The following is a 27,571-nucleotide window of genomic DNA, read 5'->3' as shown; positions in this document are numbered from 1 at the left end:
AGGCCGACGTTTAAACAGATTTATGGTCTTGCTGCAGATATATTTATTGTATGTGAGTAGCAAATAAGCACAAAGACATATAGAACCCGGTTGTTAACTGGGTGTATGACGTCTTGATCACTGACCTATTAATTTGCTTATTAATGGGGAATGTTACTCCAAGTGTAAATTTAGCCGCCTGTCATTTCTAATAACATTACGAAGTGACATATGATCATTTCAGCAAGAACACTGCTTTCCGCCAAAGGCAAGAGCCTTAATAATCATTTTTAAAATGCAGTTAGGTGTGATTTGGAAGAGAGATGAGCACTGGAATAGATAAGTCAAAGGATCAACATATGGGACCTAATTTTTATGAAGAGTCAGCCCTGTCTCAGCCTTCTTTTAGTGCCCACAGATCATTACAGTCTAGAACCTCAATACCAGATTTCTCAACGTGCAAATGAAATACAGCGTCTGAAAAGAGCTTTTCTCAACTAAACACATCTAAGTTTATCTTTTAAAAAATTTAGGCAGCTTTTGGTTAAAAAGGCAGAACAGTAAATAGGAAATATAGAATATCTTCCCCCCCCACCCCCTCCCCAGCCCTGGAACTCTATTAAATGAGATTTTGAAACTTAAGTTTTCTGGTTTTACATTCTCAATCATGCATTACCATTCATCCGGGGCCATAGAGTCATAGTTATCGTATTGAAAGAGACTTTGTAGCTGAGGAAACTAAGGGCCATACGTTTTGGTGAATTGAATCCAGCAAAATGTTTTCATTATATAATTGAAGAATTAGAACCAGAGGACTGCCTTTTGACTGCCAGACAATATGCTTGTCACTTTGTTTTGCATTGTAGCATCTGAAAAATCTAAACACCATAAGAAGCCTCATGAGAGACTTCCAACTCAGGTTAATAGTATTTCATATGTCTTATAGCATTTTTTTTTTTATAGCCTAGCACCTTCTTCTCACTCCCCATTAATCCTTTGCTTAAATTCACCCTCTAAGGTTTTTTAATGTACCTGTTTATTTTATTATGGATTTATATTTATACAAAAGTTGCAAAGAAAATGGAGAGTTCCCATATACCCCACACCCAGTTCCCCCTATTATTATCATTTGCATTAGTTTGGTACATTTGTCACAGCTAGCGAGCCAATACTGATATATCATTGTTAACTAAAGTTCACGCTTTATTCAGATTCCCCCAATTTTTACCTGAAGTCCTATTTCTGTTCCGGGATCCCATCCAGGGTATCGCATTACATTTAGTCTTCATGTCTCCTTAGACTCCTCTTGGATCAGACATCCCTTGTTCTTGATGAACAGGAATCATGATCAACGGTTTTCAGGAGCACTGGTCAGGTATTTTGCAGATGATTCCTCAACTGCAATTTTCTGTTTTTGTTTTTTTCATGAATAGAGTAGTGTTATGTATAGGTTTTGGGGAGGAAGACCACGGAAGTAAAGTGCCATTCTCATCACATCATATCAAAGGTACATACCAAACACATGGTTTATCATTGTGGCTGTTGACCTTGATCACCTGGCTGAGGTAATTTATCAGGTTTCCCCACTGTAAAGTTACTATCTCCCCCCGCTTATCCTTAGCATGTTATATATTTTCCTACCCCTTTATTTTCAACCTATTTGTATACTTTATGTAAAGTGTGTCTCTTGTAGACAGCATATAGATGGATTATGTATTTTTTCCATTCTTCCAACCTCTGCCTTTTGATTATTTAATCTATTTACATTTAACATTTTTGCGAATAAACCAAAAAAAAAAAAAAAAAAAACCCCATTGCCGTCCAGTTGATTCTCACTCATAGCTACCCTTAGGACAGAGCAGGCCTGCTCCACATGGTTTCCAGGAAGCACCTGGTGGACTCCAGCTACCGACCATTATTGCCAATAAGGTAGTATTTACGTCTGCCATTTTGCTATATGTTTCCTACAGGCACGTCTGAGGTATTTCTGTTCCTCTGTCCCTCCATCGCTGCTTTATTTTGTGTTAAATAGAGATTTTTACGGTACCAGTTTAGTTTCCTTGTCATATCTTTTACTGCATTTTTTTATTGTTGTTATTTTCATAGATACTGCCTTGGGAACTACAAATAACATCTTTACTTATAACAATATAGTTCAAATTAATACCAACTGAATTTCAACATTGTACAAAAACTTGCTCCTATATAGTTCTTTCTTCCCCCTTTCTTTCTGTTCTCACTGTCATACAATTTACATAGTTATGCATTATAATACTATAAACATAGTTTTATAACGATTGCTTTATGCATTTTTCTTTTAAGTCATATTGGGGGAAAAAAGGAGTTACAAACAATAAATACATTTGTACTTTTATATTTACCTATGTAGTTATCTTTACCAATGTTCCTTATTTCTTCATGTGGATTTGAGTTACTGTCTAGTTTACTTTCATTTCAGCCTGAATAACTCCCTTTATTATTTCTGGTAGGAAAGGTCTACTAGCAGTGAGCTCTCAGTTTTCATCTAGGAATACCTTATTTTTTGAAGGATCGTATTTGGATAATAGTTTTGATGCTTATAAAATTTTTGGTTCACAGCCTTTTTCTTTTAGCACCTTGAATTTTTTGCTCCACTGCCATTTGACCGCCATGTCTGTCGTGGATTGAATTGTGCCTGCTCCCCGCCCCCCAACATATATGTTGGAATCCTAGTCCCTGTACCTTTGAGTGTGATGTAACGTAATGTAGTGCAATGAAATCACCCTCCATAATGCAATCTTAGGTTGTGTGAATAAGGCCATACCTGTGTAGGGGTGTTTCCTAGACTTAATCACTTCTGAGGTATAAAAATAGCAGAGCAGACACAGAGACAAGCACATACTAGAAAGACAGATGACCTGGAAGGATTTCCAGGAAACAAGGAAGTCCCAGGGCTAACAGCAAGGAAGAAATCAGTGTGTCTAAGACCTTGATTTGGACTTTTAGCCTCCAGAACTGTGAGAAAATAAATTTCTGTTCTTTAAAGTCACCCACTTGTGGCATTTTTGTTACACCAGCACTAAGAAACTCAGACAGCCTCTGATGAGAAATCGGCTGTTAGTCTTATTGAGGATCCCTTGTGCCTGACAGAAACCCTGGTAGTGTAGTGGTTAAGAGTTAGAGCTGCTAACCAAAAGGTCGACAGTTTGAATCCACCAGACGCTCCTTGAAAACCCCATGGGGAAGTTCTCCTCTGTCCTTTAGGGTCGCTATAGTTGGCATTGGCTCAGCGTCAGTGGGTTTGGTTTTTGGTTTGAGCATGATGATTCGGTTCTCTTTTGCTGTTTTCAAGGTTCTCTCTTTTGTCTTTTGACAGTTTGGTTATGATATGCCTAGGTGTTGATCTCTTTGAGTTTATTCTAGTTGGAGTTCATTGAGCTTGTCGATTGATGTTTTTTTCATCAAATCTGAGAGTTTTTGGTCATTTTTTCTTCAGATACTCTTTTTGCCCTTTTGTTCTCTTCTCTCACTTTGGGATTCCCATTATGCGTAACTTAGTGCACTTGATGATGTTCTGTAGGACTCCAGTGCTCTGTTTGTTTTTCCTCGTCCTTTTTCTTTCTGTCCCTCAGACTAGTTAATCTCAATTGATTATCATGAAGTTCACTGATTTTTTTTCTGCCAGATCAAATATGATTCTGCAACCTTCTAGTGAATCATTCATTTCACTTATACTTTTGAACATCAGGATTTCTATTTGGCTCTTTCTCATAATTTCTATATCTTTATTGATATTCTCCATTTGGTAAGACGTAATTCTCATACTTTCCTGCAATTATTTAGGAATGGTTTCATTTAGTTCTTTGAACATATTTATAATAGCTAATTTACAGTCTTTTTTAGTCTGTCCTATGTCTGAATCGACCTCAGGAACAGTTTCTATTAACTACTGTTTTTCCTATATATGGGACACACTTTCCTGTTTCATTGTGCCTCTCATAAATTTTTGTAGGAAACTAGACATTTAAATAATATACCGTGACAACTCTGAAAAACAGATTTCCCTCCTACCCAGGGTTTCTTGTTTTTGTTTGCTGTTGTTGTTCTATGTTTGTTTTCTTTGTTTCTTTTCTGATACAATTTTATAAAATCTTGTCATATTTGGCCACTGAAGTCTCTGATTGGTTATTGTAGTGGTCAGCCAATGAATGAACAGACATTTTCTTCATTACTTTGAACCAATGAGTCTCCAGTCTTTGCCAAGGAAGCTGTGTGTGTGTGCTAGGGCACAACTTCAAAAATCATCTCGGTATTTTACAGTTCTGCCTTGGCCTTTGCTTCCTGCTTGGTCAGAACCTCAGAGTCAGCCACAGGTAAGAGATTGTGGACATCTTAGACAAATTACCCTTTAGATTCCCAGCAGTGTGTCTGCTGTCAAAGCTGCGTATTGACACCTGATTCCCCAGCTTTTCCTTTCAAGTTTTGGTCCACTTCTTGTTTACTCTGCTATCATGATCTCAGGCAACTGCTGTATTAAACAATTGCTGCTAATTGCGTTTGGCAAATGCCCCAGGGAAAAAGCTGTTTGCAGTGAGTAAGCTCTGAGTCAGATCGAATAACAACAAGTCATGTGAGTGGGGCTGTCCAGGGAACTGTCAAAAGGGTCAAATAATGACACTTCTCTCCGAAGAGGGCTTTTGGGGAGCTTTTCAACTGTTTTTCATCCTCCAGTAGCTTCTATGTTGATGACAACACTGTTCTCAAGACATTGTCAGGAATGGAAATTGGGACCAGGGCAAGTTCAAAGGACACAAAGTTCACTCCTTGCCAAGAAGCCATTTTTCTTGAGTAAATAGTCCTCGGATTGTTGAAAGCCATTGCTTAATTTCCAAAGTTCTGAAAAAGTTGATTTTGACAATTTTTGCTTTGACAGAGGAGCAGGTTTCCAGAGGTCTTTACTCTGCCTTTCTAGAAGTGGCTCCTCCTTCTGTAGGATTTTACATGCCATCTATTCCCTGTTTTCTAAATGGGCTGTGTCTCAACTCGGAAACATTCAGTATTGGATCCTATGCATAAGAATGCTTGTTTCTCCATCAAAACTTGCAAGAATTTTCAGGGAAGACTCTAAAATGTTCACAATTTTCTGTGCTGTTAGGAGGTTTGGTTTTTAGGTGAGAGGCTTGTGTAGATATAAACCCATATTTGTGACATTTTTAGTGTTTAATAACGTATTTTGTAAAATACAATTATCTGAAAAAAACCACATAGACACATTTACTCTGCAGTGTTTAAATGGCTAATGCTTTGAGAGAGATTATCCTTTGAATGATAAAATGCATCTTGTCTTATTTTATTTAATGTATCAAATTAAAGTTATACTCGGTGTTTAGCTAAATTCCTTCAAATAATGTATTTAAAGCATTTTTCTTTCAGTATTTTCTATATAGAATGCTAAAAGCATAAAACAATGATGACCCATAATACCTGAAAGAAAAAAAATATTTCTTTTCCTGCTTGAAATAAGGCTCCATATTTATTGTGGCAGAAGCAGGGTGCCACCTCCCCCTTCCTAGATGCTGCTTGGTGTCGTCAGGAAATAACCATGAGGAAGCATAAGCAAACATTTCTTCTACACTTTCAATTAGGAGAATAATGAATGTGTGTGCAAACGTTTTCCCCGTCTAATAGCAGTAGATTAACACAGCCAGGGGTGATTTCCTTAGAAATGTCCTTGAGAAGCTGGGAATTTTATAACTTTTCTAGCCCTGGACCCATTTGATTTGCCAGAGGTCTCTACCAAATACAGAAATTGGCTTTTAAGAGAACAAAACACAGTATCCAACCTCCTGAGGTACTTTTTTTTTAATGACCATTTAGTATTTTATGATCAACTGTAGGTTCTTCCCAATAAAACAAATAAACATTTTTGTTGGAGGGATTGAAGGCCCTTGGAATTTATGATGTAACAGGGAATTTAAAAAAGGTTGACTCTTCGTATAACTAGAGAACACTTATGGCAGCATGAAGAATGAAGAGGCTTCACCACTGACTGCCCTGACAGGGATCACAATAGAGGGTCCTGGACAGAGCTGGAGAAAAGTGTAGAATAAAATTCTAACTCAAAAAGAAAGACCAGACTTGCTGACCTGACAGAGCCTGGAGAAACCCCAAGAGTATGGCCCCCGGACACTCTTTCAACTCAGTTATGAAATCACTCCCGAGGTTCACCCTTCAGCCAAAGACTGGACAGGCCCATAAAACAAAATGAGACTAAAGGGGCACACCAGCCCAGGGACAAGTACTAGAAGGCAGGAGGGGACAGGAAAGCTGGTAAAAGGGAATCCACGGTTGAGAAGGGAGAGTGTTGATATGTCGTGGGGTTGTTAACCAATGTCATGAAACAATATGTGTACTAACTATTTAATGAGAAACTAGTTTGTTCTGTAAACCTTCATCTAAAGTACAATAAAAAAAAAGAAATGAAGAGGCTCAAGGAAACAGAATAAACTTAAACTCAAAGTGAAGATGGCCTATATAGAGAAGGATTAGTCCTCAAAGACTTTATGGAGGAAGTGATTTTTAAATCAAATCTTAAAGAATTTGTGGGCATAATTTAGCAGGAGTCTTCAGACATTCTGAATCATGCCTCTGATGTGAGCATTAGGCAACTATGTGTGGGTACAGCAAGCAGAAGCAGGGCTAGAGAGGGTGTAGATGTTGCTCATCAACCACCCATCCAATAAAGAAATCATTCTGTAGCCCTGGGTATATGGTCAACCAACCTGTGCCTGAAGCTGTCCATCCAGTGGTACTTCAGTGCTCTCACCAAGGAAGCCTGTGATGGCTATCAGGTAGTTCTTTATAATATTCTAAGCAGCCCTTGTGCTGCAGCGGCTAAAGCACTTGGCTGCTAACCGAAAGGTTGGCTGTTAGAACCCACCAGCTGCTCTGTGGGAGAAAGATGTGGCAATCTGCCTCCGTAAAGATTTATGGCCTTGGAAACCCTATGGGACAGGTCTACCCTGCCCTGTAGGGTAACTGTGAGTTGGAATTGACTTGACAGCAGTGGATTTTTTAGTTTTTATAATATTAAAGTAAAATTTATTCCTAGAGTTTTCTGTCCTCAGGCCCCATTATTTCTTTTGGAGCAACTCAGGATGAATCTAATTCTTTCTGTGACAGTTTTTCACATTTTAAGGAAGTAGCTATTTTGTTCCCTCCCCCATTCATTTTAATTGAAAGAGCCTCAAACTGGAAATCCGAGATGAGAGGCTCTAGCTCCAATTCTGCTATTTACTAGCTTTTTAAGCAAAGGAGAGGTAAACTGCCTGGGCTGGTGTTCAAGTACAGTGAGTGTCTTGTTTCTCTGTCTCTATTTCCTCCCTAACCATGACCTAACTCTGCAAAAAGCAACTCTAACTTTTGCTTGCCAGCTTGGGATAGTTCTCTAGGATCACTCCCTGTATGAGCTCCCTTACTCTTATCTCTTGAACTCGGTTCCATCTTGGTGTCTTGTGCCCAGATTCTCCATCGCTGCCCAAGCACCTTGACAACTTTGATAATTTTATTTCTTCCCCATGTTGCAACGCATGTGAGTTGGGCTAGGGTTGGGGGTCACTCCATACAGTCTTTAGTGGGAAGTGTCTGACTTGGCTTGCTTGCTTTGGACACGTCATCAAGGTACAGAGGATCTAGTGGCTGTGTTGTCCCTAGGTCTCAGATTCTTCCTCTGAATCCCCTGTATCCTGGTGACAGACTCAGGAAGAAAACGTGGAGGCTTTTACAGGAAGGGATTAGGGGCTGAGGTTTAAAGGGGTACACATCTCTTCTTCTCTTCCCCACTGACTGGAAATCAGTCACTTGGCCCCATCTGATAGAGAGCCTAGGAATATGGTCTAGCTGTGTGCCTAGGAGGAAAATAGCCAAACCTAGACAGAGTGTATGTCATTCTGCCCCAATGTACTAGAATTTGGATACACAGCCCCACCCAGCCTCAAAGGAATCTGGGAAACAGAGTCAGGTTGAAGGCTCAGAAAGAAAAGGCAGTGATTATACTCTCCAAGCCTATCAACCTTGGGGGTAGATGATTGCATATGTCTTCTAATCATAGAGTAAAATTGCATAATACATGTGGAAATGCTTAGACTACAGTAAAGCAGTACAAAAGTGAGTGTTAGTGTATGTGTTATTCTTATTAATGTTACTGGGCTACCCAAGTAAAAGACTGAAAGTGGCATGGCAGGCTCTTAGAAATAGAACCCTGACCGCACAATCATGAAATGAGGAAGAAACAGGACGAGAAACCAGTGTAGCGATCTGGAGTGCTTTCTGATGGTCTCCACTTTAAGAAAAACGTACATAAAAAGGGAGCCAAGCATTGCTACATAGGAGTAGTGCGAGGGCAGTTGAAGTCCAAGATGATGTAAAACTTGAAAAAGCACAAAGGTCACTGAGTAGACCTGCCTAGTAATAGTGGAACAAGTAAAAGAGCAAGGAGGTCACACAACTTTGTGAATATACTAAAAACCATTGAATTGCACCCGTTAAATGGGTTAATTGTATGGTATGTGAATTATATTTCTATGAAACTGTTACAGACAACAAAAAGATCAAGGAAGGGATAGGTGCTGTGCTTGGAGGAGGTGTGTAGGGTTAAAATGACAGTGAAAATCGCTCTTTATATGCTTGCATCTTCTCCAGTAAGTAAAACTAAAAAGAAAGATTAAACATCCTTTCTATAAAAAGGGGTTGAGAATAGTTGAGGAAATAATGGGAGACCACCTAGCTGCTCAGGTGGTTTGCCTGTCTCCATGTAAAGTAAATGTATGCTACAACAGAAATAACTAGTGAAAGACACTAGCAGCAAAGAGAATGCTTTATCACTTTTAATCCTGTACCGACCCAGTGAAGTAGGTAACATTATTGTTTTTTATTTAGAGAAGATAAGTAACTTATTCAAGTCATGCATGTAGTCTGGTCCAAGCCAGAGTTTGAATACGCCTCTCTGGCTCCCGAGGCAAAGTGAAAGACCAGCCCCTGTGTTTGATAATTCAGAGTGGGAAAAGGACCCCCAGGTCTGAATCTGTGCTATTTTGTTCAGACGTCAAATACTGTATTTGTAACCCACACCAGCCAACTTGTCAATGAAATTACAGAATCATTGTAAACAATATACAAGAAAATGCATGCAAATGAGAGAGAAGCCAAAAGACCAGACAAAGGAAAACATTGTATTAATTGTCAAAAAAGTTAAAATATTCACAGTTAGTATTTTATAACTGGCAATAGTTTAGATTGGATCAAAAACATATGGTTTGTCCCATAAAGTATATTATATTTTAATGCAATCAAATTGTAGGCCATACTAATATTCTATTTTGCTAACTTTTTATTAAAAAAAAAAACAAACCTCATTGCCATCAAGTCAATAGAGGCCTATTATGATCTCACTATAGTGTTTTAACAGCCTTTATATTTTCAAGAAACATTAGTTGGTGATATAAGCTGGTGGTGTAGTGTTTAAGAGCTATGGCTGCTAACCAAAAGGTCAGCAGTTCAAATCTACCAGGTGATCCTTGGAAACACCATGGGGCACTTCTGCTCCAACCTATAGGGTCGCTATGAGTCGGAATCCACTTGACAGCAACAGATTTGGTTTTGGGGCTTGGTGATGAGTCTAATAGCTTTGCTAAAACATTTAAATTATTAATGCAGCACAGTTTTCTAGATGTGTTCTAGACTGACCCTGCCACAGATTGTCTTATAGTGCCAGGAAGAGTCATAGAATTGGAATAAACTTAGACAAAATGGGTCCACTGACCAATGATAAAATTCATCAAGGTCATTGACAGGATGACACAGGACTGGGCAACGTTTTGTTCTGTTGTGCATAAGGTATCTAGGAGTCTGAGTCGACTCCATGGCAGCTATCTCTCTTGAAAATAATTGTTTTGACTTTCATTGCCTTGCCCAGTTAGTGAAAAAGGCTTTAAGGCTGTGAGCCAGTTTCTTTAAATGGCATAGTGAAAACTATATTGACTCTTAAATAACCCTATTACAGAAATGACTCTTTTTCTCTATTCCTGGTTAATCCAAGTGCCCCCATGTACATCTGTGTGTAATGTTATATATAATATTTAAAGGATGTTCTATTATTTTTTGTAATAGTATCAATGATATTTCTAATAGTGGTTTTCCATTCACACTTGATAGTTTTCTGGCATAATGCCATATCACTAAAGCTTTGAATAGTAAAGCTCCTTGCTCATGGGTGAAGAAAAGAAAATTGCGAGTTAAAAATAATTCAGTCCTCAGTTACATTGCAATGTGTTATTCCCATTTGTGGAGGGGGAGTGTCTTTGAGGGAGTAGATGATGAAGGGGGTGAGAGTGGTTCTTTCTACAGAAGATGAGCACTACCAGCCTGTTAGTGCTCTGTCATTCTGTCCCATAAATAATGTCTCAAACACATTGAAAAATGGACATCACTTCTAGTGGGAAGAGATTAAGATCGTCTTCTTTTGCAATGTGAAGTCTCATCCCTTGATTATAATAAATTTCATAAGGACGAAAACAGTCCTATACTGATATGTCGGTAAACCAATTAGACAAAAGGAAACACACTCCAGTGACAATTGTGTAGGATAGGAATAGGAACCACCACCATCTGTTTTGCAGTGTTCAGGGATGGCTGTACCTACCCGGAAAGAGGAAGCACCATGGGCTTCATTAAAGATATCCTAAGAGGGTCTCTCCAGCAGTCTAGCTGTGTTGATCCCCACTACCTCATTCAGCTTTCTTTCCACCTTCTTTTCAGCCTGAAGGCCCTAAATTCATCCAACTACAGAATTCCTTCAGGTACCCTCTAGGGCCATTTTTGCAGTGAATAGAAGGTTTCTCTATTTCTTCCATTCAGTGCTACTTTTTTTTTTTTTTTTTAATTAATACTACTCCTTGTTAATAATTACTGTCCAGCAGAACTCTCTGGACCATACTCCTGGGTGTCCACATTGCCCTGTGCAGAAAGTCAAATACAGAGGAAGGGGCCTCTACCAGAACTGCACCCAGATAAGGTCATTTGCCCCAGACTTCCCTCTTGGAATTAAAGAGTTTTTTGTTTGTTTATTTCTGGTTTTTTTTTTTTTTTTTTTAGTGAGCTCATTCTTTTATTAATGTGGAACAAGTGTTGAGACAGAAAAGATTTTGAGTGAATGGCTGTTAGTTTCTTACCCCATTTCTCTCCTTCATGGGGGCATGTAAGTGTTAAATGATGCAGCTCAGGAACTAGGGTAAAACAACTCAAGTCTACTTTTCAAACAACTCAGATAACCCACTGCAGACAGGGATCCTCAGAGTTGTGGGGGACAATTTCATGCAACCCAAAGCCCCATATTGATGCCACCACCACCTCTGGATACCTCATCCTAGCTTGTCATAGCACCAACATTGATCTATACAGGGACCATGTATCTACCTTAGATTCATCCTAGGGTCATTTTACCAACACTGCTGTGACTCAGAATAGCACACTGGAGACAGGTGATGTACAGATCAGGGAAATAATTACTTGAATTCTTAAGTCTTTCTGTAAGTAATTTATTTGACTCTATCCCCCAACTTCCCCTGCTCCCAGAACCCATGATTTCCAAAGCCACGAACCTGGGTCTGAATAAGAGGAAGAAGGGATAAATATATGACTTTTTCAGGCCTTCTCTCTTTTTCCCACACTCTACATCAAACGTAATTTTCTGTCTCAAAAATCCTTAAGGTTTCCAGAAATAACTCCAAGTAGTGAGTGACTAAAGGAGATAATGTGGTTTTCAACACTGTTTGGACACCAGCACTTAGGAAGTTAAACCTAAAGGAAAAAAAAAAAATGTGTGATATACTAAAGAAAAAATAATGTATAATTCTCTTTCTTCAATTCAAATAGAATTGTTTTTATTTGCTGGTCTGTTACTACATTATGCAAAAGTGACTAGAGAGATTATGGGATTTAGAATGTCTATATAGAAAGGTATGACAAAAAGTTCACTTCCTGGGGCTCTGGTGTGGTACCTTCAGAGGTTAGCCACTGTTCTCTGGAGCAGCTCAGGAGAGAGGGCAGACGCCCACCTGCCTGCTGATCTGGAAAGCCAAACATACAAATTAAGACACCTCGTACCCCAAAGTAAATGTCGTAAGAGCAGATCCCTGGATTGCTGTTTTGATTAAAAATTAATCTGCTTCCTGGACAGAGCTGGAGAAAAATGTAGAACAAAAATTCTAACACAAAAAAAAAAGACCAGACTTACTGGCCAGAGAGAGACTGGTGAAACCCTGAGAGTATAGCTCCAGGATGCCCTTTTAGCTTAGTAATGAAGTTACTCCTGAGGTTTACACTTCAGCCAAAGATTAGAGAGGCCCACAAAACAAAACTAGACTAAAGGGGCTCGCCAGCCCAGGGGCAAGGACTAGAAGGCAGGAGGGGACAGGAAAGCTGATGATTGGAACCCAGGGTTGAGAAGGGAGAGTATTGGCATGTCCTGGGGATGGTAACCAATGTCGCAAAACAATATGTTTACTAATTGTTCAATGTGAAGCTAGTTTGTTCTGTAAACCTTCACCTAAAAACCCAGTGCCATCAAGCACAATTAAAAAAAAGAAAAATCCTCTCCTTCTCCCATGAGGAACTCCATGCTTCTGAGCTTCAGATTCAGGAACATCACTGATGTATAGTTTATTATAGTTAATGACCCTGTTAAGCTATCTCAGCAAAGCCAGCTTACAGTATTGTATTTGTGGAACAACCAACCCTTTTTATTTTACCATAAGGGCTTGTTTGTCTTCTGTTTTCTCACTAAATGGTGATGTTAGTATTTCAAGTTGTGGACACTGGGAAGGGGAAGGAGTAGTACTAAAAGTTCACCTATTTTGCTTTATCCCTTCAGCAGTCTGAGGGTCTGTGTATGTTTTTGGAAAAGTATAATATTCATAGGGAAAAGTATCCTTTATCCTAACCCTTGAGGAGCATCCAAATCACTGTGTGTCATGAATATATATGGCCTCTTTTGGTATTGGCTCATTCATTTCATTATTCAAACACACATTAATCATGCTACTGTGTACTAAGGTGAACCTGAGGCACTCTTATATTTTCCCACAAAGAGGATATAGATTGGAAGGTAAGTATGTAGTGCTTTGTGGCAGGACAACAATGAATACTGATATGTAGCCAACCTAGAATTTTTACATCAAAAGGCTTGTTCTGTTTTACCACCTTGCCTCCATGCCCCAAGGGAACAATGAGACAAAGATCCCAGATGCTTAACTGCTCATCAACATGACCCAACTGGTAAGAGTAAAAAGAGCATATAGTTCATGTAAAGCAGAAAACGTACCTCCTTAACTCCCACTTAAGCCCTACCAGCCCCAACTGAGATATAAGTACACTGTAGGATCCCCAGGAGAGGAAAGAGGAGGCTGCAAAAGAGACTGCAATTAATTTGAGGTGTTGAAGGAAGTAGTGGAGACTGCTATTCCACTTCCCAGGAGAAATTTGAGAGTGACTACCCCTCAAATACATTCCCAATGGGATTTGGGTAAAGAGACAGTGGTTTGGTGCAGGCAGACCAATTGCACTATTCAAAGCAAACCCCTTGTACCAAGCTGAGAGCACTGACAGTGAGTTACATATTGGGAGGAGCCTGTCCAGAATCAACTAAACCAATCATATCCTCTTCACCCTGTCCTCACCATATCGTGGACCCAGATGGACTTGAGACACCTGAAGTGATTCTTCAAATTGACTGAATAATTTTTTTTTAATTCTATGTTTATATTGAATTGTGAAGATGATTTTTTTTTCTGCAACAGATCAGAAATGAGAACTTGTGAACAAAGTTACATTGACTATAGATAAATGAATAAAATCTAAGAAAACACAGATTAAAAGATGCACATTATTTTCTGTATAACACGAGGGAAAAAATCTTGCCAATTAAAACAACATGGAATGCCTCTCATTTTTTACAAGCTTTGTACTAATTGAAGGAGGTATTTTAGCTTTATTTATTGTTGCTGTTGTTAGGTGCCATCGAGTCGGTTCCGACACATAGTACAACAGAACAAAACATTGCCCAGTCCTGCACCATCCTGACAATTGTTGTTATGCTTGAGCCCATTGTTGCAGCCAGTGTGTCAGTCCATCTCGTTGAGGGTCTTCCTCTTTTTTGCTGACAGTCTACTTTACCAAGCATGATATCCTTCTCCAGAGACTGGTCCCTCCTTATAAATGCCCAGAGTGTGTGAGAAGAAGTCTTGCCATAATTGTTTCTAAGGAGCATTCTGAATGTACTTCTTCCAAGACAGATTTGTTCCTCCTTCTGGCAGTCCGTGGTATATTCAGTATTCTCTGCCAAGACCACTATTCAAAGACATCAATTCTTCTTAGGTCTTCCTTATTCATTGTCCAGCTTTCCCATGCGTATGAGGTGATTGAAAAACACCATGGCTTGGGTCAGGTGCACCTTAGTCCTTAAAGTGACATCTTTGCTTTTTTTAACACTTTAAAGACATCTTTTGCAGCCGATTTGCCCAGTGCAAGGCATCATTTGATTTTTTGACTGCTGCTTCCATGGACATTAATTGTGGAATCCTTGACAACTTTGGTTTTTTCTCCATTTATCATGATGTTGTTTATTGGTCCAGTTGTGAGGATTTTTGTTTTCTTTATGTTGAAGTGTAATTCATACTGAAGGCTGTCGTCTTTCATCTTCACCAATAAGCGCTTCAAGTCCTCTTCACTTTCAGCAAGCAAGGCTGTGTCATCAGCATATCACATCTTTTTGCTATTATAAACAGTGCTGCAGTATGGTCTCTAATCCTAATGCTGACTTCTTCATATAGTCTAGCATCTTGAATTATTTGCTCAGCATACAGCCTGAACAAGTATGGTGAAAGAATACAACCCTGATGCACACCTTCCCCGATTTTAAACCGTGAAGTATCTCCTTGTACTGTTCAAACAACTGCCTCTTGGGGTAAGTACAGGTTCCTCATGAGCACAATAAAGTGTTCTGGAATTCCCATTCTTTGCAATGTTATCCATAATTTGTTATGATCCATACAGTCGAATGCCTTTGCATAGTCAATAAAGCACAGGTAAACATCTTTCTGGAATTCTCTGCCTTCAGCCAAGATCCATCTGACATCAGCAATGATATCCCTCGTTCCATGTCCTCTTCTGAATCTGGCTTGAATTTCTGGCAGTTCCCTGTCAAAGTATTGCTGCAACCACTTTTGAATGATCTCAGCAAAATTTTACTTGTATGTGATATTAATGATGTTGTTTGATAATTTCCACATTCTGTCGGATCACTTTTCTTTGGAATGGGCATAAATATGGATCTCTTCCAGTCGGTTCACCAGGTAGCTGTCTTCCGAATTTCTCGGCACAGACGAGTGAGCACCTCCAGCACTGTATCTGTTTGTTGAAACATCTCAATTGGTATTTCCTCAATTCCTGGAACCCTGTGTTTATCAATGCCTTCAGTGCAGCTTGACCCTCTTCCTTCAGTCCTATCAGTTCTTGATCATATCCTACCTCCTGAAGTGGTTGAATGTTGATCAGTTTTTCTTGGTACAGTGACTCTTTGTATTCCTTCCATCTTCCTTTGATGCTTCCTGCATTGTTTAATATTTTCCCTGTAGAATCCTTCACTATTGCAACTCAAGGCTTGAATTTTTTCTTCAGTTCTTTCAGGTTGAGAAATGCCTAGCATGTTCTTCCCTTTTGGTTTTCTATCTCCAGGTCTTTGCACATTTCATTATAATTCTTTACTTTGTCTTCTCGAGCTGCCCTTTGAAATCTTCTGTTCAGCTCTTTTACTTCATTATTTCATCCTTTTGCTTCAGCTGCTCTACATTCAAGAGCTAGTTTCAGAGTCTCTTCTGGCATCCATTTTTTTTTTTTTTTTCTTTAATTTTTATTTAAGTGAAAATTTACAAATCAAGTCAGTTTCTCACACAAGAATTTATATACACCTTGCTATATACTCCTAGTTGCTCACCCCCAATGGGACAGCACACTCTTTCCCTCCACTCTCTATTTTTGTGTCCATTTGGCCAGCTTCTGACCCCCTTTGCCCTCTCATTTCCCATCCAGACAGGAGCTGCCCACATAGTCTCATGTGTCTACTTGATCCAAGAAGCTCACTCTTCACCAGTATCATCTTCTATCCCATAGTCCAGTCCAATCCCTGTCTGAAGGGTTGGCTTTGGGAATGGTTCCTGTCTTGGGCTAACAGAAGGTCTGGGGACCATGACCTCCGGGGTCCTTCTACTCTCAGTCAGACCATTAAGTCTGGTCTTTTTACAAGAGTTTGAAGTCTGCATCCCACTGCTCTCCTGCTCCCACAGAAGTTCTCTGTTGTGTTCCCTGTCAGGGCAGTCATCGGTTATAGCTGGGCACCATCTAGTTCTTCTGGTCTCAGGCTGATGTAGTCTCTGGTTCATGTGGCCCTTTCTGTCTCTTGGGCTCATAATTACCTTGTGTCTTTGGTGTTCTTCATTCTCCTTTGCTCCAGGTAGGTTGAGACCCATTGATGCATCTTAGATGGTTTCTTGCTAGTGTTTAAGACCCCAGACACTACTCTCCAAGGTGGGATGCAGAATGTTTTCTTAATAGATTTTATTATGCCAATTGACTTAGATGCCCCCTGAAACCGTGGTCCCCAAGCCCCTGCCCCTGCTACGCTGGCCTTCGAAGTGTTCAGTTTAATCAGGAAACTTCTTTGCTTTTGGTTTAGTTCAGTTGTGCTGACCTCGCCTGTATTGTGCATTGTCTTTCCCTTCACCTAAAATAGTTCTCATCTACTATCTAATTAGTGAATATGCCCTCCCTCCCTCCCTCCCCACTCTCATAACCGCCAAAGAATATTTTCTTCTCTGTTTAAACTATTTCTCGAGTTCTTATAATAGTGGTCTCATAAGATATTTGTCCTTTTGCAACTGACTAATTTCACTCAGCATAGTGCCTTCCAGATTCTGCCACATTATGAAATGTTTCACGGATTCATCATTGTTCTTTATCGATGCGTAGTATTCCATTGTGTGAATATACCATAATTTATTTATCCATTCATCCATTGATGGGCACCTTGGTTGGCCCCATCTTTTTGCTATTGTAAACAGTGCTGCAGTGAACATGGGTGTCTTTCCTGTCTTTTTAATGACCTCTTACTTTCTTCATGTATGATATCCTTGATGTTATTCCACAACTCGTCTGGTCTTCAATCATTAGTGTTCTGTTCATCAAATCTGTTCTTGAGGTGGTCTCTAAATTCAAGTGGGGTATACTCAAGGTCATACTTTGGCTCTTATGGACTCATTCTAATTTTCTTCTTCAACTTGAATTTCTATATGAGCAATTGATGGTCTCTTCAGCAGTTGGCCCCTTGCCTTGTTCTGACTGATGATTTTGAGCTTTTCCATTGTCTTTTTCTACAGATGTAGTTAATTTAATTCATGTGTATTCCATCTGTCAAGGTCCACACGTATAGTCACCATTTATGTTGTTGAAAAAATGTATGCAATGAATAAGTCTTTGGTCCTGCAAAATTCTATCCTGCGATCGCCAGCATCATTTCTATCACCAATGCCGTAATTTCCAACTACCAACCCTTCTTTGTTTCCAACTTTCTCATTCTAATCACCAATAATTATCAGTGTGTCTTGATTGCCTGTTTGATTGATTTCAAACTGCAGAAGTTAGTAAAAATCTTTGGTTTCTTCATCTTTGGCCTTAGTGCTTGGTGCATAAATTTGAGTAATAGTCATTTTAACAGTTTTCCCTTTTAGGTATATGGATATTATCCTATCACCAATAGTGTTGTACTTAGAATAGATCTTGAAAAGTTCTTTTTGATGGTGAATGCGATGCCATTCCTCTTCAATTTGTCATTCCTGGTGTAGTAGACCATATGATTGTCTGGTTCACAATGGCCAATACCAGTCCATTTCAGCTCACTAATGCCTCGGATATCGATGTTTATGCATTCTATTTCATTTTTGGTGATTTCCAATTTTCCTACATTCATACTTGGAACATTCCACATTGCAATTATTAATGAATGTTTGCAGCTGTTTATTCTCATTTTGAATCGTGCCACATCGCAAATGAAGGTCCTAATAGCTTGTCTTCATCCATGCCGTTAAGGTCAACTCTGAAGAGGCAGCTCTTTCTCAGTTGTTTTTTGAGTACCTTCCAACCTGAAGGACTCATCTTCTGGCACTATATCAGACAATGTTCTGCTCTTATTTATACGTTTTCACTGGTCAGTTTTTTCAGAAGTAGACCACCAGGTCCTTCTCCCTAGTTCATCTTAGTCTGGAAGCTCAGCCGAAACCTATCCACCAAGGGTGACCCTGCTGGTATTTGAAATACTGATATCAAAGCTTTCCAGTATCACTGTAACACGCAAGCCGCCACAGTACAACAAACTGACAAACACATGGTAGTAGTTTTATTTAGACAAGGGATTTTTTTCACGTATCACTTCTGAACATAGATTTAAAGAAGATATAAGAAAAATAAATTAGTTGAGGTCTTCCTAAATCTTATTCATGTTCTGAAGATTTTGAAACACTTCTGACTCTGAGTAGTTGACACGTATATGTGGTCCCCTCACTGAATCATCCTTGGTGCTATGAAGAAAACTGATAATGCAGCATTTCTTTAAAGAATTTATAGAAAAACAAAATGCTGGGTTTTGACACTGGCTTTGCAATTATGTAGAGCTAGCCTACTTTTGCCTTCATCTTCAGGACGGTGTTTAAACATGCCCAACTCACCAGTCTTTAGGATTCTCATTTATGAGACTGGGTGGATGATGGTACCAGGTGTAGAAAATAATAGTAAGAGCTAGAACATGAGGGAAGTTGCTGACCTGCACTGTGATCTGCTAAAGCTGCCTGTTGATTGCAGCTGTTTTGGAAGGACTTCACTGGAGGCCACAGGGGACTGGTAGTCACATGTGGTTCCAAAAATGAAAATGACAAGGGCATCTGTCACCCACTATTCACCAAGAAGTGACTGTACAATAGAGCAGACACATGCCTGTGTTGGATTACAGATAATCCTGAATGGTGAACAGATTTAAAGCATCAAGTATTGGAGGAAAAAAACTTGTTACTCAAAACATGCTCTGGAGAAAAATTAAACAAAAATTTACCATTGAGACTTAGAGTATTTGAATTTACCACCTGTATGGTTCAAGAAACAGACTTGTTCCATCTCCTCCCTGAATGAGTTCAGTCCTGTCCTCCTTATGTGCATCCTGCAGCTATCCCAGCTCACTGGATAGATGAGAGCAAAACAGTGCAGGCAGGAGATTCAGGTTCTATCTCTGTGCCATGGATGAACTTTCTAACTTAGGCAATTTAATCTTTCTGAATCTAAATTTCTTTATTAGTGAAATAAAGAAGTTGAACATGTGAAGGTCGCGTCAATGTCTCTTCCAACTCTAAAATTTCACAATGCCAATTGCCCCAGACTATCACTGGTGCTCAGATTTACCAAATTTGGTCCATGATATACATTAAATCTACTAGCTTTCCCCCCCCCTTTTTTTTTTTTTCCTATACAAGTAGTCACTTCTTCTGTGGCCTGGTGATATTCCAGTGAACTTTGAACTGAGTCTAGACATCTTCTGTTTTTGCCAAGCAGCTCAATGCCAGTTTTGTGGATGTTTGCTTCATCAAACTGGTCCATGAAATGATGTCCTGCAAGGCTATTTCCCTTCTTTCCTTGATGGGCAGAAGTACTTCTTCAGCACCGGCGTAGAGCTCTGGATTGCTTTTGGTTCAATTAGAAAGCATATGAATCACAGGTACAGCTCCTAACCTCAGGGTGTTTGGCATCCTAAGACTGGAGATGCAATGTGACTAGGCTCACCAACCTCAGAAAGCACTGAGAAAATAGTGTGCGTCTTAGAGGAGAGGATGAAGGGGAGCCGAAAGCCAGGGAAGGCATTAATGCTTTCCTAGGAGAAATGTACCACATAAACTGATTGAGGAGAAATGTACCACATAAACTGATTGAAGAAAAGCAACTTAGAAGTCATTAATGGCATGTATTGTGTAGCTGATTTCTGTAAGAGGCAGGAGCAACTAGGCAAATCGTAATTGTGCGTGCCCTTTGGGAAGAACGCTGACTTCTTCACTTAAGTAAAACCCAATTCTTTGATTTATCACATAGAATTAGTGATTGATACCAGGACTCTGATGAAAAATGTTTAAGATGTATGAAATTCAAAAATGAAACTGAAATATGTTTTATTTGATAATGGCTTAAATATGTAACAGAATAGTAGCACAAGCAGAAAATTAATTACCAAACTTGCAAAATGTGCTGTCCTGCTTTGAACAATAATTGGTGCCATCATTAAAAGGACACAAAGATGAGATAAGATGCCTCGCTGGTATAGTTGATTCCAGCATGTCACCATATTTTGTTCAGGCAGCATGCCATTGGTTTTTGTGTACCACCAGAATGTCACAGCTAATTTTCCAGTTTCAATCGCATTCTTCCAATCTTTACCACCATTTTTCTTTTTTCTTTTGGAATATTCATTATGTATTTGCTGTATGAAAACAAATTAAAACTTACCTGACAGGGTATTTCCCTCAAAAGAGAATGGCACCTGTGGCAGATGTTATGGAAAGAAAAGCATGAGCCAAGGGCTAGACGGAAGGTGGGAAAGTGTTGAATATGGATCTGGGTGATGGTCTGTCTTCCTCTGCTCCTTTTGTATTGTCTATCGGGTAGTAGGTGTATGGACAGTAAGTGTCCCTCTGCTTCTTTTGTATTGTCTATCGGGTAGTAGGTATACTGACGTAAGTGTCTATTTGCTGTTCTAAGTTGGAATAATAGTGTGGTTCTGTAAAAGGAGGGAGGGGACTCAATCAGACCCCATGTCTATAGGTCATTGTGCACTGTCTTCCTTGAGTTGGGAGGCATACATTTCAACCGTTCTACTGGGGGGAGAAGCAATCACACTTTAAGATGTGTGTTTAACAGTGTCTAGCACAGAAATTGCCTTCAGAAATATTTGGTAAATAAACTGAAACGAATACTTTAAGTTATCCTGGGACATGGTTTGGAAGGTTAGTCCGTTGTTTATAAAACTGTATCCTTTAGCACATGTTGGGGGGTGTGTGCACGTTCATTTGCATACTGACGTTGATCTAGTTGTCATTATTTAGTTCTACAGGATGAGCAATAACAATGTTCTTTTTTTTTTTCTTTTTTATTGTACTTTAGATGAAGGTTTACAGAATAAACTAGTTTCTCATCAAACAGTTTGTACACACCTTGTTCTATGACATTGGTTAACAACCCCACGACATGTCAACATTCTCCCTTCTCAACCCTGGGTTCCCTATTACCAGCTTTCCTCTTCCTTCCTGCCTTCCAGTCCCTGCCCCAGGGCTGGCGCACCCCTTTAGCCTTGTTTTGTTCCATGGGCCTGTTCAATCTTTGGCTGAAGGGTGAACCTCAGGAGTGACCTCATTACTGAACTGAAAGGGTGTCGGGGGGCCTCACTCTCAGGGTTTCTCTAGTCTCTGTCAGGATAGCAAGTCTGGTCTTTCTTTTTGAGTTAGAATTTTGTTCTGCATTTTTCTTCAGGTCTGTCATGGACTCTCTATTGTGATCCCTGTCAGAGCAGCCAATGGTGGTAGCCGGACACCATCTCGTTGTACTGGATTCAGTCTGGTGAAGGCCGTGGTTCATTCGTCCTTTGGACTAATACAGTATTCTTTAAGGGAGAAAAAAATTACTTTGTAATCAGTAGTGCTGAAATTACAAGGATAAGTATTTGCCTTGTAAGTTGTATCTGGCCAATTGTTGTACCATTTCTGTGTAATTTATTAAACTGTACACATTAAAATCACAGCAGTTTTGTGTATTGAAAGTAAAAATGAACAAACACAAATTGTAAAAAAGGAAGCCAATAGAGCTTGGGCACTTACAAAATCCATTCCCTAACAGTCATCAGATATCTCACTGCAAGTGACCATTTTCAACATCATTTATCCTGCTCCTCCTCCCTCCAGAAAGGCAGCTTCAGTAAATGAGATGCAACAATGACCTTTACACCTTTACCGATAGCTGTAAATTGAGCTGAACATTCCCTTCAACTAACAGGACAGAATTCATTACTGACCAAAGATTGCTATACTGCCTTTGACTGAAGTGTGTACCAGTAAGTAAAAGGAATGCGGCTTCACTCATACAAACCACGTCTTTCAACACAGGGAACCTGAAACACATCCACTGATTCTGTAGATGACTAAGATAGCACAACCTAAAAATCAGCTGAGTCTTATTGTATGTTTGCGGAATTGTAGTGCAGATCAGTTTGTGCTTTTTTGAGAGGTTTGATTGGTTGTTCCTTAACTTAATTCTTTATTGATGCCGTATATGGAGTATAACTGTCAGATTGGCAGTCCTGACAATTCAAGTTTATTTATCCTTCTGTTTCAAATACTTTAGAGTGAACCTTCTAGCCACAAAATTAGGTCAAGAATTTGAGTTTTGAAAACCAGGTAACTATGGAAATTTCTGTCAATGGTAACCTTATTACTTATTAATTAGTGAACCTTAAACAATGCTGAATTTGGGAATAACCAGTGTCCATGTTACCAGGTTAACATCACTTATCCTGATATCATTATTATATACACTTGCTCTTATTATTAATTACCACTTATACTTTCAAGTTCCCTAGTTTAGATGATAGACACATTACAAATGGTATAGTCACATTATAAATATAGGAAATAGAAAGAGGTCGCTATGAGTTGGAATCGACTCGATCGCACTGGGGTTTATAGCAATACTTGATCTTCAGCTTACGCTTTTGTCAAGATCTACATGTAAAGCATTCCTGTGAATTCCTACAAATTTTCATAGGAACCCTTCAGTTACCTAGATGCTTAGGAATTGTTGCTTGTTCCTTTCTGGTAGGAGTCATAATAATAGTTAATAGTTGATCCAAGACATTGTTCTAATTGTTTTATATAGATATCTTGTTTCAGTCTCCCAACAGCCCTATAAGGTAAGTGTCATTAACATTCCCATATTTTTAGATGAGATCACCGAGGTACAGGAAAGTAGAATGACCTGTCTAAAATTATGTAGTCAATAAATAGTAAGAAAAGAAAATGTTCAGCTTTCATGTTACTTATGTACTGTGAGAGATGGTTTTCACTTGATATTACATAAAAGCCAGGCATTCATTAAATATATTTGATGTAATATATCTCATCAATACATTAACAAATAATGTGATTAGGACTCCACCCAGTTGGAATTCATGGTCATAATCCAGTCATACTCAATTTTCAGACTGAGTGGCTCTAGCTCACAAATCGACTAGACTCTGTAGTTATCCCGGCAAAACCTGTAAGGGTCAAAGCCAGGAGGGAACAGTTCTCAGGTCAGAGCCAGAGTCATAGAGATGAATTTATAAGAAACAATTGATAAACTTCCAACACGCCTCACCTGGAGGAATAGCCTGGGCAGGTGTGAGATATATGGTGGGCAACACCTCCTTGTCAGGACAGCCCTGTAGAGCCAGTCAAAGTTAGACGTTGCGTTTTGCATAAAGCAGATGGACCAAGGCAACCACACACCCCGGGGAAGAAATCTGCCTTTGACATCCTGTGTTTGTTTTGCATACCAAATTGTCTTCCCTAGGAGAAACACAACACCAGTATCCACTGTATAATAAGACACTTTGAAGCTTGACAGACATAGATGGACAATTCAGAAGGAGTGAATGATCCCTTCAGAGGGTATCTGCCTACTTCTGCAAGAGTAAAAGATCCTGTTATCATTTATTCTGTGTATCCACCCCAGGGAATAGACTTAGTTGTTTGGCGGAGGAATTTACTTCATGCTGTATCTGATACTGGCCTGCCAGCTGATCGCATTTATATTATTTTATTTGTGTTTAAGTCAGGAGGTGTAATGCAGTGCATCAGAAGGCATCCAACTTCAGGAGAGGGGAAGATAAATCACCATCAGCCTAAAGCTTATTCCTCTGAGGTAGAGATCAGACATACCTTCACTCTCCAAACTTTTTATCAGTTCTGACACCAGCTGTCCCTCCCATGACATTCTCTACTTCTCTGCTGGGTCCCATAATTTATTGCAATGGCCACACAGAAGTCACAGACCATACCCACTATTATGTGGTTTACTGGGGGAGTAACAGATTACAGTTCAGGATCAACTTGGAAGTAACAGGAACCACTCAGGATCAGGATCAACTTAGAAATAACTGGTTACAATTAAGAAGACAGGATACAGTTCTTCAGTCAGGAGAGCTTCCAACCAAAACAGTTCTCAGCCCCTTCTCAGCCATGCCCACAGGCAGGCCGGCCTTGCTCTCAGGTCTTGCTCTCAGCTGTACCCACTACCAGCCCTCACTCTTGACTTTTGCCCTGATTGGGCAAGTGTTACAGCTCTTTAGCTCAGCCTATAAGTGTCCGGAGACACCTCACTCTGACAGGAAGCCTCCTGGCTAAAGGTGCTTAGCTTTCTCACTCCATGGGACAGCAAGCCCACTGCAGCCCCAATACACAGGGTTACTGCATTGAACAGATCACCCTGTGTCATTTAGGTAAATCTTAGTTCCCCTTTTGGCATAGCTGATTAAGTACTGGCTGAAGGCAGAGTTACACGCTCTGTTTTTTTAATCTATAATATCCAATATTCATTTCCTTTAAACAGTTGGGTCCCTTTTACAACAGTACAAAGGAGAAACATTCGTTTAGTTAAACCAGTATTCTGAATAAACCCTCTGCTGTCAAGCTGATTCAACTCATAGCAATCTTATAGGACAGAGTAGACCTGCATCATTGGGTTTTCAAAGTTGTGATCTTTACAGAAGCAGATTGCCCCATATTTCTGCCACAGAGCAGCTTGTGGGTTCAAACTACAGACCTTTTGGTTAACACCCAAGCATTTAACTGCTGGACCACCAGCGCTCCAATATTCAGAGTATATTCAGATAAACACATAATCTTTTTAAACATTATGGTTTTATCTCTTCTCCACCCCTTGACTATCTTCTCATTCATATGTATATGGCTTTGGGCCACTGGCTGGGTGGAACCAGAAGATCCTGGCTCCTTATTAATCATCTTGCTTAACCTACTGGGCTTTTGCCCCAAGCCGCTCCAGATGCAGCTTTTCTCTCCTCAGCTGCAGCTTAATATCTCTTAGTTTCCTTTTAGCCATTACAGATAGCAACCAAAGTAACCATCCAAGAATCAAAAGTTTCACATTCCACACCCATTCTATCTTTTCTTTTCCAAAATCCCATGTCATTGCTATGAATCCCACTCCTGACACCAACTGTAATGTAGTAACATCAGAAGCTGCCTAAATTCAGGAAGGGGAATGAGAATCACCATTATCACAAAGCTAATTCCTAGTCACTGTCCAATACCTGCAAGAATTTTATACTCCTTATTTGCATAGTCTCAACCAATCATTTTGTAGAAGTTAAGAGACCATGGCTAGAAAGGCCATATAAAGGCCATTCACTGCACCGCAAGAGGACAAGAGTTGTTCAGAGACAACTTTTCCACAGGTCCCATCCAAAATTCTCCTAGAATAGGATTTGTAATATTTATTTCCTTCACAAATAAAATAATATGTGACTGTATGGTAGAATACATCCCATTTCTTCTTTTTTAGATGTCTGAATGCTACTGGTGGAGGTGGCATCGTATATTTATACATTTTTTTTTCTTAGTTTCAAAATACCTCTACATGGCTGATTCTATTTAATCAACACAGTAACTGTTTCCAAAAAAATAAGACACTTCATTACTGAAAATAAGAGACTGACGGATAAAGTAACCTGCTCAAGATAACAATGCCACCTGAGTTAGACCCATTTCTTCTGACTCCAAATCCAGAACCAAAGCATGATGGTATCTCTTTATTAGGATTAAATTCAGCTCTGAATAAGAGAAAAATGAAAATAATAGTGTTCTAAGCAAAGTAGAAATGTATTTCTCTGTCAGGAGAATATAGACTGTATCTATTTTGCTTTTGTATTCCATTTCTAAGATCACTTAAAGGTTCAAGGTGGATGCTGTAGGTCCAGCCATCATAAAATTGTTCCTACTATCAAATATGAAAAAAGGAGAAGAAAGAAACATGTTCTATCCCTTTAAGGACACTGCTTTAGAAGTTTCACTTCATGCTTCTGCTTGTATTTCATTGGCTAGAAGTAAGTCACACATCCTCAGTTAGCTGCAAAAGAGAGGCTAGAAGGTGTTCTTATTGCAGGAAACCATGTGCTAACCTAAAAATCATGAGTTATAGTTCTATAGAAGAAATGAGAACAGATGTTATGAGACAACTGGCAGTTTTACACATAAAAGAAGAAATCAAACTACTGAAACTAATAGAAGAGTTCAGCAGAGTATCGGGATAAAAGATAAATATACAAAAATCAGTTGGATTCCTCTACAACAAAAAGAACATCAAAGAGGAAATCACCAAATCAATACCATTTACAGTAACCCTCAAGAAGATAAAATACTTCAGAATCAATCTTACCAGAGATGTAAAAGACTTATACAAAGAAAACTACAAAACACTGCTGCAAGAAACCAAAAGAGACCTACATAAGTGGAAAAACATACCTTGCTCATGGATAAGAAAACTTAACATTATAAAAATGTCTATTCTACCAAAAGGGATCTATAGATTTAATGCAATTCCAATCTAAACTCCAACAACCTTTTTTAATAAGATGGAGAAACAAATCACCAACTTCGTATGGAAGGGAAAGAGGCCCCAGATAAGTAAAGCAATACTGAAAAAGAAGAACAAAGTGGGAGGCCTCACTCTACCTGATTTTAGAACCTATTATACTGCCACAGTAGTCAAAACAGCCTGGTACTGGTACAACAACAGATACATAGACCAGTGGAACAGAATTGAGAATCCAAAACATAAATCCATCCACATATGAGCAGTTGATATTTGACAAAGGCCCCAAAATGGTTATATGGGGATAAGACAGTCTTGTTAACAAATGGTGCTGGCATAACTGTATATCCATCTGCAAAAAAATGGAACAAGACCCGCACCTCACTCTATTGCACAAAACGAGCTCAAAATGGATCAAAGACCTAAATATAAAACCTAAAATGATAAAGATCTTGGAAGAAAAAATTGGGACAACATTAGGAGGCCTAAGACATGGCATAACAGTATACAAAACATTACTAACAATGCAGAAGAAAAACTAGATAAGTGGGAGCTCCTAAAAATCAAATACCTATGCTCATCCAAAGACTTCACGAAAAGAGTAAAAAGACACCTACAGACTGGGAAAAGGTTTTTAGCTATGACATTTCCGATCAGCGCTTGATCTCTAAAATCTACATGATACTGCAAAAACTCAACTACAAAAAGACAAATATCCCAGTTAAAAAATAGGCAGCAGATATGAACAGACACTGCACTAAAGAAGACATTCAGGTAGCTAACAGATACATGAGGAAATGCTCACGAACATTAGCCATTAGAGAAATGCAAATCA

General features: G+C 39.2%; 1 protein-coding gene across 2 annotated transcripts in view; it reads left to right on the top strand.

Annotated features, from left to right (window-relative positions):
• Positions 1-27,571, top strand: part of DPP6 (dipeptidyl peptidase like 6) — a 1,223,128-nt gene that overhangs the window by 723,842 nt on the left and 471,715 nt on the right. The window lies entirely within an intron of this gene.

The sequence above is a fragment of the Elephas maximus genome, chromosome 20 (assembly GCF_024166365.1).
Source record: "Elephas maximus indicus isolate mEleMax1 chromosome 20, mEleMax1 primary haplotype, whole genome shotgun sequence".
Lineage (NCBI taxonomy): Eukaryota > Metazoa > Chordata > Mammalia > Proboscidea > Elephantidae > Elephas > Elephas maximus.
This window is presented reverse-complemented; position numbering and strand designations above follow the sequence as displayed.